Source organism: Pan troglodytes, chromosome 23, assembly GCF_028858775.2.
Source record: "Pan troglodytes isolate AG18354 chromosome 23, NHGRI_mPanTro3-v2.0_pri, whole genome shotgun sequence".
NCBI lineage: Eukaryota > Metazoa > Chordata > Mammalia > Primates > Hominidae > Pan > Pan troglodytes.
In genome coordinates this window covers 51,479,790-51,491,738 of record NC_086016.1, presented here as the reverse complement: position 1 = coordinate 51,491,738, position 11,949 = coordinate 51,479,790, and positions in this window count along the sequence as shown.

Sequence of the window (11,949 nt, the reverse complement as noted above, 5' to 3'; positions counted from 1 at the left end):
GTGGGCCCCCACCCAGAGCTGCATTCTCAACCCTCTGACCATGGCTCCCAGAAACGTCTTTCAGGATTTCTGTTCTGGGCCAGGCGTGGTGGCTCACACCTGTAATCCCAGCACATTGGGAGGCTGAGGCAGGTGGATCACCTGAGGTCAGGAGTTCGAGACCAGCCTGATCAACATGGTGAAACCCTGTGTCTACTAAAAATACAAAAATTAGCCTGGCATGGTGACAGGCACCTGTGGTCCCAGCTACTCGGGAGGCTGAGGGAGGAGAATTGCTTGAACCAGGGAGGTGGATGTTGCAGTGAGCTGAGATCGCACCACTGCACTCCAGCCTGGGCGACACAGCAAGAGTCCATCTCAAATAATAATAATAATAAAAAGAATTTCTGTTCTGATGTCCAAAGCCGTGCCGCGATGCCCTGGCAACAAGTTTCCTTTATCCTTACCTACCTTCCCATCTCAGTGACCTGCGGCCATCCTCCCAGCTGTCTGGGACTGCCAGGCATATCTCAGAATTTCCTCTTTTAATTCCTGTGAATTTCATTTCTAAACACTTCAAATATCATCCGTGTCCTCTCGATTCTTCATAATTGCACCTTTTACCTGGACCAAGTCTTCAGGAGATGGGATGCTCTCTTTTCTGCCTGTTCTCTCCTGCCCCTTCCCTGGCAGACATCAACAATCAATCGGGAAACTCCACCTCTTGAACCCTTCCCAGTTGGGTCCTCAGGTCTACCCCCTGGCAGACATCAACAATCAACCAGGAAACTCCACCTCTTGAACCCTTCCCAGCTCGGTCCTCAGGGCTGCCTTGTCCATCTGCCAAAGAACTGCACCGTCTCCTCCCACCTCTGCAACAGCAGCACCTTCACCGACCTGCTCTTATTCATCTTGTCACCATTGTCCATCTTCCTCCTGCCTCTGTGTGGCCACCTGAGCCCAGGCAATGCTTCCGTATCTTCTGAAGTTGGAGATACACGTGGACGGCAATTCTACGAACAGACAAGCACCCTGAGTAGTGTCCTGTGATTGTGGTAAGATGCTGTTTATCGAAACAAAACCAAAGCCTGGAAATAGACGAAAACTCCCTTGACTGCAAACAGGTCTTCTGTGTCATTACAGGATCACACCTGTGCAAGGTGATGTCACACAGCCGCAGATGCGGGTGAGGCAGGCTGACACGGACACCCCTTGCGGGTAGGCTCCTCCATGCAGGTATTTTCTTTCCATTTTGTTCATTTCTGCCTTTTTAGGGGCTGGAAGGGTTGTGTGGCTCATGGTGGGAGCTGGCACCTGTTAGCTTTAGCCACAGAGCAAGCCAGGCCGACAGGCAGTTGTTTAAAGCAATGACGTCATGTAGGTCAGGATGGTGTAGGCTGATGATGTGGGCAGGCGAGGCCCTTTCTGGGTGTCCATGGGTCCTGCGTGCCACATGGGACACATGCTCACCTCAACCTCCTCCCCCAGGACAGCGGTCCCAGCAGGGATGCAGCATCAGTGGCCCCTCTCTAGGGTCATTGCGCAAAACAGTGCTGGCGTTATCTCAGACTATAAGAATGAGCCACTTTTGAATATCAGTTAATGAATATCTTTCTTTCTTTTTCTTTTTTTTTTTTTGAGATGGAGTCTGGCTCTGTCACCTAGGCTGGAGTGCAATGACATGATCTCAACTCACTGCAACTTCCGTCTCCCGGGTTCAAGTGATTCTCCTTCCTCAGCCTCCCAAGTAGCTGGAACTACAGGTACATTCCACCACACCCAGCTTATTTGTTTATTTTTTTTTGTATTTTTAGTAGAGAAAGGGTTTCATCATGTTGGCCAGGCTGGTCTCAAACTTCTGACCTCAAGTGATCCGCCTACCTCGGCCTCCCAAAACGTTGGGATTACAGGCATGAACCACTGCACCTGGCCAATTAATGCATTTTTAATAAAATTAAAAAACATGTAAGAAGACTGATAATTAAAGAAAGTACTCACTTAGAAGACAAAGGTGTCCTGGGTGCCACACCCGCCGGGTACAGCTCCAGGTGTCTTGGGAACAAGGCAATGGGTCTGGGAGGAAAGGGAGGTTTTATTTCTTGTCGTGCAGGTCACTCGGTGACAAATAGAATGCAAAATGTCAAATACAATCTCAAAATTAATCTGCTGGGTTTAGACCCAGGACAAAAACATCACAATGTGTAATAGTCAGAATCACCTAGTTTATAGGGCTTTCCTGAGACCAGACACTAATCCAAAAAAGGCTGGAATTACTTAGAGGTATTGTTTCAATTTCTTCCAGTCCGGCTGGAAATCTCCTGTTGATGATAAATAACTGAATATAATTTCTGATGTGACATCTCATTTCCCAAACAGAAGCAGGATGCACTCCCTCAATCCATGTCTTGCAGCTCTTGCTGCCCAGTGGAGGAAAAAAATATCCCACACAGACAGCTGTGCTCAGATTTCAGCACCCTCTCTCCTTCCTCCAGGTCTGCAGAGGCTTGTTACCCGTTAGGCGCAGCAGGCGCGGTCCCTCCTCCTGCTTCTGTTCCAGCAAAACACTCACACAGGCTGAAACATCCTACACCCCAGAGTCAAAGTTCTTAATAACATTTTCCAAAGGACTGAGTGCTTTTTTATGAATGCTTGGAGAAAATATGGTGCGGGTTTAATATTGTATTATGAGCCTCTGACGAAGGATTTTAAAAATATGCTTTATGCATGAATATATAAAATGGGCATATGTTGCAGTAAAGTTTCACTGTTGTACATAAAGCATATTATAATAAAAGTTGTAAAGTTAGCCCTTAGTGGAGAATTGAAGAAAGAAAAAATGCGATGCTTCCAGCCAGTGGGGATGGAGTCTCCCAACACATTCTTTGTTTTGCCATAGAAGCCGCTTACTCTTGCTGGAATGTCTCTGTCGAGCCAAGGCTGGCTGGGGAGTAATGGTGGGGCAGTTATATGATGAATAAAAGGGTCAGAGACAGGTGCCCCCCCGGGCAGCCCAAGCCCCAGCCAACAGCAGATGCAAATTTGCCTCAGAAATACACATGGATCAAAATCTTAACACTGCACTTTGCAATGCTCTTGGAATGTCCCCAAAGAAAAAAATGAGGGATTTCAAAGCATGAACACTGATGGCTTTTCTTCCAGGCAGATTAGCTTGAAAATTACTGTTGGGGTTATTTGCATTGCACTTAACACTGACTACTGTGTGTTGAGTATTTAATTCTCAGGACAGGCCAGGAGTTCCTTAAAGGCAGAGATTCCTCATGGGCATTGCCCCACCACCCCCTGGACCACACACACACACTCACACACCAGCTCGTCTTATGCCCGCAGCCGTAAGCATTAGCCAGTGATTAGTTGAATGCATTACTGTATTGATGTCTTTTTTTTTTTTTAAAACACACTCAATGAACTAAATATAGGCATACCTTAGAGATATTGCAGGTTTGGTTCTAGAGATATTATAGGTTTGGTTTATTAAGCTAATATTGCCATAAAGCAAGTCACAAGAACTTTTTGGTTTCACAGCACGGATAAAAGTTATGTCTGCACTATCCTGCAGTCTATTAATTGTGCAATAACATTGTGTTAAAACATAGTGTAAATATCTTAACTAAAAATACTTTGTTGCTAAAATATGCTAATGATCATTTGAGTCTTTGGTGCTTCGTCATCTTTTTGCTGGTGGAGGGTCTTACCTCGATGCTGATGGCTGCTGACTGATCAGGGTGGTGGTTGCTAAAGTTGGGGTGGCTGTGGCAGTTTCTTTCTCTTTCTTTCTTTCTTCTTTCCTTTTTTTTTTTTTTTTTTTCTGAGATGAAGGTTTGCTCTTGTTGCCCAGGCTGGAGTGCAATGGTGCGATCTCGGCTCACTGCAACCTTGCAACCTCGGCCTCCCAGGTTCAAGTGATTCTCCTGCCTCAGCCTCCTGAGTAGCTGGGATTACAGGTGCATGCCAGCACACCCAGCTAATTTTGGTATTTTTAGTAGAAACGGGGTTTCATCATACTGATGATGAGACTCATCAGGAGTCTCGAACTCCTGACCTCAGGTGATCCGCCCGCCTCAGATGCCCAAAGTGCTGGGATTACAGGCATGAGCCACTGTGCCTGGCCAGTAGTTTCTTAAAATAAGACAACAATGAAGTTTGCTGCATCGATGGATTGTTCCTTTCATGAAAGAGTTCTCTGTGGTGGGCAATGCTGTTTGATAGCATTTTACCCGCAGTGGAACTTCTTTCAAAACTGAAGTCAGTCCTGTCGATTTCTGCAGCTGCGTTGTCAGCTGGGTTTGTGAAATACTCTAAATCCTTTGCTGTCATTTCAACGATGTTTACATCGTCTTCACCAGGAGTGGATTCCAACTCAAGAGACCACCTTCTCTGCTCATCCATAAGAAACAACTTCTCATTCATTCAAGAATTATCCTGAGACTGCAGCAATTCAGTCCCTCTTCAGGCTCCACTTCCAATTCTAGTTCTCTTGCTGTTTCCACCATGTCTGCAGTGATGTCCTCCACGGAAGTCTTGAACCCCTCAAAGCTATCCCTGCGGGTTGGAATCAACTTCTTCCAAACTAATGTTCATGTTGATATTTTGACTTCTGCCCCCGAATCACAAATGTTCTTAATGGCATCTAGAATGGTGAACCCTACGCAGAAGTTTTTCAATGGACTTTGCCCAGATCCATCAGAGGAATCACTTTCTATGGCACCTATAACTTTACAACATGTATTTCTTAAATAATAGGGCTTGAAAGTCAAAATTACTCCTTCATCTATGGGCTGCAGAATGGATGTTGTGTCAACAGGCATGAAAACATTCATCTCCTTGTACATCTCCATCAGAGCTCCTGGGTGGCCAGGCACATTGTCCATGAGCAGTACAGTTTTTAGTTTTGGGGTGTTTTTTTTGAGACAGAGTCTCAGTCTGCTGCCCAGGCTGGAGTGCAGTGGTGCAATCTCAGTTCACTGCAACCTCCACCTCCTAGGTTCAAGCGATTCTCCTGCCTCATCTTCCTGAGTAGCTGGGACTACAGATGCGTGCCAGGCTGGTCTCAAACTCCTGACCTCAGGTGATCCACTTGCCTCGGGCTCCCAAAGTGTTGAGATTACAGGCTTGAGCCACCGTGCCCGGCTTGAGCAGTACAGTTTTAAAGGAACCTTTTTCTGAGCAGTAGATCTCAACTGTGGGTTTAAAATATTCCATAAATCATGCTGTAAACAGACATGCTGCCATTCTGGCTTTGTTCTTCCATCCATAGAGCACAGGAAAAGCAGCTACTGCATAATTCTTAGGACCCAGGATTTTCAGAATGGTAGGTGAACATCGGCTTCACCTTAAAATCACCAGCTGCGTTAGCCCCTAACAAGAGAGCCAGCCTGTCCTTTGAAGCTTTGAGGCGAGGCATGACTTTTTCTCTCTTGCTGTGAAAGTCTCAGGCGGCCTCTTCTTCCAGTAGGAGGCTGTTACACCTGCAATAAAAATCTTTTGTTCAGTGGAGTCACCTTCATCAAGGATCTTGGCTGGATCTTCTGGGGAACTTGCTGCAGCTTCTCCATCAGCACCTGCTGCTTCACCTTGCACTTAGGCTCTGGAGATGGATTCTTTCCTTAAACCTCACAAACAAACCTCTGGTCACTTCCAACTTTTCTTCGACAGCTTTCTCACTCTCTCAGCCTTCACGGAATTGAAGAGAATCAGAGTCTTGCTCTGGATTAGGCTTTGGCTTCAGGGAATGTTGTGGTTGGTTTGATCTTCTCTCCAGACCACTCAAACAATAACGCTGTTTTGCTTTCTTATCATTCGTGAGTTCAGGGAGGCGTATTTCAAGAAGTTTCCCTTCACATTCACAACGTGGAGAACCGTTTGGCATAAGAGTTTTTGGTCTATCCTGGCTTTCAACGTTCCTTCCTCACTCAGCTTAATGATTTCTAGCTTTTGATTTCAAGTGAGAGACATGCGACTCTTCCTTTCACCTGAACACTTAGAGGCCATGGTGGGGTTATTCATGGGCCTCACATCAATACTGCTGCATCTCAGGGAAGAGAAGAGGACAGGGAGAGAGATGTGGGAATGGCTGGTCTGTGGAGCAGTCAACACACACACATTTATCAATTAAGTTCACCGTCTTATGTGGTCATAGTACATGGTGTCCCAAAACAGTTACAATAATTACATCCAAGATCACTGATCACCACAAAAATGTAATAATAAGACCAGATGTGGTGGTTCATGCCTGTAATCCCAGCACTTTGGGAGGCTAAGACAGGAGGATCACTTGAGCCCAAGAGTTTGAGACCAATCTAGGCAATAGAGATCTCATTTCTACAAATTAAAAAAAAAATTAACTGGGTGTGATGGTGGCCCCTGTAATCTTAGCTCCTTGGGAGGCTGAGGTGGGAGGATCGCTTGGGTCTGGGAGACTGAGGCTGCAGCGAGCGTGATTGCACCCACTACACTCCAGCCTGAGGAACAGAGTGAGACCCTGTGTTGGGATAATCACCAGAATGGGACAGAGATGCAAAGTGAGTACGTGCTGGTGGAAAACTGGCACCAATAGGCTTGCCCGACACAGGGTTCCCACCAACCTTCAATTTGTCAAATAGGCAACATCTGCAAAGCACAGTAGAGTGGAGCTCAATAGAACACGGCACAGCTCAGGGGCCCTGGGTGTGCTCTGCCATGCTCAGGCTGGGGAGCCAGGGGAGGACTCTGTGTGATGGGCATTGGCACTGGGAGACACGCGGAGGAGACAGGACGTGACCTCACCCTGGCAAGAAGGTTGGACAAGGCACAGGCAGGCCTTCCAGTGAAAATAACAGACAGAAGCCAGGAAGAAGAACCACTCAGGATTGGGAAGAGCCGTTAAATAAGTTACACACAAAGAAGATAAGAACAGGACTCTATCTTAATGCTAGAGGAAGAATATGAAGAAGAGGGAGGAAGAGAAGAAGAAGAAAAAGAAGGAGGCTGCGATTACACGCCTGTAATCCCAGCACGTTGGGAGGCTGAGGTGGGCAGACCACCTGAGGTCAAGAGTTCGAGACCAGCCCGCCCTGCCAATATGGCAAAACCCCATCTCTACTAGAAATACAAAAATTAGCTGGGCATGGTTGTGGGCACCTGTAATCCCAGCTACTTGGGAGGCTGAGGCAGGAGAATCACTTGAACCCGGGAGGCTGAGATTGCAGTGAGCTGAGATCGTGCCACTGCACTCCAGCCTGGGCGACAGAGTGAGACTCAGTCAAAAAAAAAAAAAAAAAAAAAGAAGAAGAAGAAGGAGAAGAAAAGGAAGGAGAAAAAGTAGCTCTGATAAGCCATGGAGAGCCACTAAAGGTGTCTGGAGAAGGATTTCTGCTTTCATAAAAAATGGAGTAAAAGAGCCCAGATATACTCTCCACAGGAAACAAACCCAAATGGGTAAAATATATAAAACCCAACCCAAAATGGGCAAACCATATGAAACAATGTGTTATTCTGAGACTGTTATTAAGATAACAAAAGACAGTGATTCCTGAGCAGGGGAAAGCAGGGTAGGTGAACCCAGGGACTGTCCTGATTATTACCTAGAGGCAGTACCCAGACAGGGCCAGTGGACATCCGGAGTGGAGGAGACATTACTGAGAGTTTAGGGGGATCAAAGCAGAGAGCGTTCAAAGCATGGGGTGCGATGGAGGGGAGGCCTTCCGAGAGAAAGAATGACACGGGTCTGCAGAGGGTCTCCCTCAACTATTCCTGAGTGTTGATCAGCAAAGGCAGGTGAGGAAAGTGCCTGAGGCCAGGAAGAAAACTGCTGGGGGCAGGACACGTCTGTGCTCACACCGAGCTATGAATGATGCCTGCTCCCCACAGACAGAGCAACCAAGCAACAAAACTAGGACTTGTGGGCATCCAGCAGGGTGCACAGAAGGGCCCGCCCCTGTCATGGAAATAGACTGAGCATTGCTTTGTTTCTGCTGAACAAACCCTAAAAGCAAGCTCCAAGAAGATGAACCTGTTTCTGTGTAACTTAACTACATCCCAAAACAAAGCTCAAATATATACATACATATATATGTGTGTGTATATATATACATATATATATATATACACACACACACACACAGAGTCTCACTCTATTGCCCAGGCTGGAGTGCAAAGGCACAATCTTGGCTCACTGCAACCTCCACCTCCTGGGTTCAAGTGATTCTCATGCCTCAGCCTCCTGAGTAGCTGGGATTACAGGCGCCCATAACCACACCTGGCTAATTTTTTTTTGTATTTTTAGTAGAGATGGGGTTTGGCTATGGTGGCCAGACTGGTCTTGAACTCCTGACCTCAGGTGATCCATCCACCTCAGCCTCCCAAAGTGCTGGGATTACAGGCATGAGCCACTGTGCTCGGCCCAAAGCTCAATATACTTGGGAGCATGAAAATATCCATCACCCAACAAGGTACAATTTACAATATCTGGCATCCAGTAAAAAATTACCAGGCATGCAGGAAAACAGGATCCATAATGAGGAGAAAAATCAATCAACTGAAATTATCCTGAAAAGGCACAATTTTGGACTCCCAGTAAAGGATATTGAAAGGCCATTTTGTAATGAGAAAGGGGTTATTGCATCAAGAGGACATAACACTTTTAAACATTTATGCACGTAACAACAGAACTGAGCTTCAAAATTCATGAAGCAAAGACTGATAGAACTGCTGGGAGGAACAGAAAAATCCGCGGTTGTAATTAGAGATTTAAATATGCCTGTTTCAATAATGTATAGAAAAAGTCGACAGAAAATCAGTAAAGATACAGAAAATTTAAGCAACACTATCAACCAACTTGACCTAATGGACATTTATGGAATGCTCCACCAAATAACAGCAGAATACATGTTACTTTTAAGTCCACATGGAATATTAACCAAGGAAGACCATATTGTGGGTTATAAAACAAGTCTCAATAAGTTTAAAAGGATTTCAAGTCTTATAAAGTATGTGTTCTTACCACAATGGAGTTAAATTAGAAATTAATAACAGAATGATCTTTAGACAATCTCCCAACGTTTGGAAACTAAATAACATTTCTAAATGACCCATGGATCAAAGAATAAATCAAAAGATATTTTAAGAAATATTTTGGATTGAATATGAAATACAAAAAAAAAAGAACTAAAATACAAACATTAAAATACATCATCATGTATGAGATGTTATCAAAAGGGTAATTAGGGGAGAATTTATATCTCTAAAGGCCAATATTAGAAAAAAAAATCTCAAATCAATGATCTTCATTTCCACCTTCCAAAATTAGAAAAAGTAAAGAGGGGGAAAAAAAACAATAAAGATCAGAGTGGAAATCACTGAAATAGATGAAAACAGAAAAACAGTTGAGAAAATAACTGAAACAAAAAGTTCATTCTTTGTGAAGGCAAATGCAATTGATAAGCCTCTAGCCACACAGCTCAGGAAAAAAAGAGAAAAGATATAAATTACTGCTATGAGAGTTGGAAGAGGAATCATTGCAGGTGCTCCAAATATGAAAGGGATAATGAGGCAATATCATGAACAACTTTATGGCAATAAATTCAACAACTCAGAGGAAATTGAAAAATTCTTCACAAACACAACATACCAAAACTCACTCGAGAAGACATAGGTAATATGAATATCCCTATAGCTAGTAAAGACATTTCAGATAAGGAAAACAAAAACAAAAACAAAAACAAAAACCAAACTTTAAACTTTCCCACAAAGAAAACCCAAGGCCCAAATGGCTTTGCTGGTGAATTCTCCAATCCTTCCAAACATTTAAAAAAGAAGTAAGGCCAGGCGCGGTGGCTCACACCTGTAATCCCAGCACTTTGGGAGGCCAAGGCGGGCGGGTCACGAGGTCAGGAGATCGAGACCATCCTGGCTAACACGGTGAAACCCCGTCTCTACTAAAAATACAAAAACATTAGCCGGGCGTGGTGGCGGGTGCCTGTAGTCCCAGCTACTCTACTCAGGAGGCTGAGGCAGGAGAATGGTGTGAACCCGGGAGGCGGAGGTTGCAGTGAGCTGAGATCGCACCACTGCACTCCAGTCTGGGCAACAGAGCGAGACTCCATCTCAAAAAAAAAAAAAAAAAAAAAAAAGAAGTAATACACATGCTACACATACTCTCCTAGAAAATTTAAAGGAATAAGTGCCTCCCGATTCATTTCATGAGACTAGTATTGCCCTGATTAAAAAAAGGAAAAAGCATTACAGTAAACAAAAATTACAGACCAGTGTCCCCCATGAACTTAGAGAAAAGAATTGTAAGCACAAATGTAGAATTTTAATTGTGACAATATATAAAAGATACTATATCATGAATAGTGGAATTTAGGCCAGGAATGCAAACATTTTTAACATCTAAAAATCAATCAATATAATTCACCACATTGCCAAACCAAAAAATTAAAACCGTAGGATCAGCTCAACAGACGCAGAGAAATACTCGATGAAACCCAAGACCATTTTCTGACACGAAGCCTCAGCGAGGCAGCTGCCGAGAGGAACACGCTCAACCCGATGGGCCTGCCTTGAAATGCCGACATCTAACACCAAGGCGCAAGGTGAAGGAGTGAGTCCCTTTCCCCCAAGATGAGGAAAAACAGAGGGTTTCTGTTCTCACCACTTTGACTGAACTTTGTATTAAAGATTTCAGCCAGCGTAATAATAAAAGAAAAAGAAACAAAAGGCATGTGATTTCTTAAAAGGAAGCAAACTGTCTTCATTCACAGACAACATGATCATCTAAGTAGAAAATCTGATAGAGTGTACAAAAAAGCTTCTAGAACGAATGAGTAAAGTGATAAGTGAGTTTCAAAGGGCGGCAGGATATAAGATTGATAAATGTACATCGACTGGAAAACTGGCCATTACTTACAAGTTAAATGCATACCTACTCTAGGGTCCAGATACTCGGTTCCTAGTGAATTACTTACAAGAAATGACATCAGCCGGAAACGGTGGCTTATGCCTGTAGTCCAGCACTTTGGGAGGCTGGGGTGGGTGGATCACTTGAGGTCATGAGTTCGAGACCAGCCTGGCCAACATAGTGAAATCCTATCTCTACTAAAAATACAAAAATCAGCCAGGCATGGTGGCGGGCATCTGTAATCCCAGCTACTAGGCAGGCTGAGGCAGGAGGCGGAGGTTGCAGTGAGCCGAGATCATGCCACTGCACTCCATTCCTAGACAACAGAGTGAGACTCTATCTCAAAAAACAAACAAACAAAAAACAAAAACCTGACATCATAGCTCCATGAAAAGACTTGAATATGAATAGAGATAATAGTTTTATTGTCGTAGCTCAAACTGCAAACAACCTAAAGGCCATCAACAGATGAATGGCTAAATAAACTTTAGACAATCCACATAATGGATGACTATTCAGCAGGAGAATGAATGGAGCATTGATAATTTTTTGATAATTGATCATTACATTGATAATGTAACAACATGGGTGAATCCCAAGATAATAAAGCCGTGTGGAAGCATCCCCACAAAAGAGATGATAAGTTGTACGATTCCATTTATATAAGATTCTGGTAAACGTACACTAACGTGCAGTGATGGAGAGCAGCTGGGATGTGGGAGGAGCAGGCAGTCTGGGAGGAGGGAGCACAGGAGCTTTTGGGGGCAATGGGTAGATTCATTCTCTGGATTATGGGGATGGTGTCTCAGGTCTGCATATACGTCAGTGCTTAGCAAAGTGTATGCTTTAAATATATGTTATTGCATGTCCACCTCACCTAAGTAAAGCTGGCTTAGAAATGTAAAAAAAATGGGGTAGTGGTTGAATAAAAAGCCTATTTCATCTTAGAATTCTACTGTTAAAATTCGGCTCCGGCCACTATTAAGGTGAAAAAAAAAATCCAGCTTTAAATTGTTAAATTCTGTTATTATTTGTATATAAATAATTCATTCTTTTGGAAGAATGAATTATCT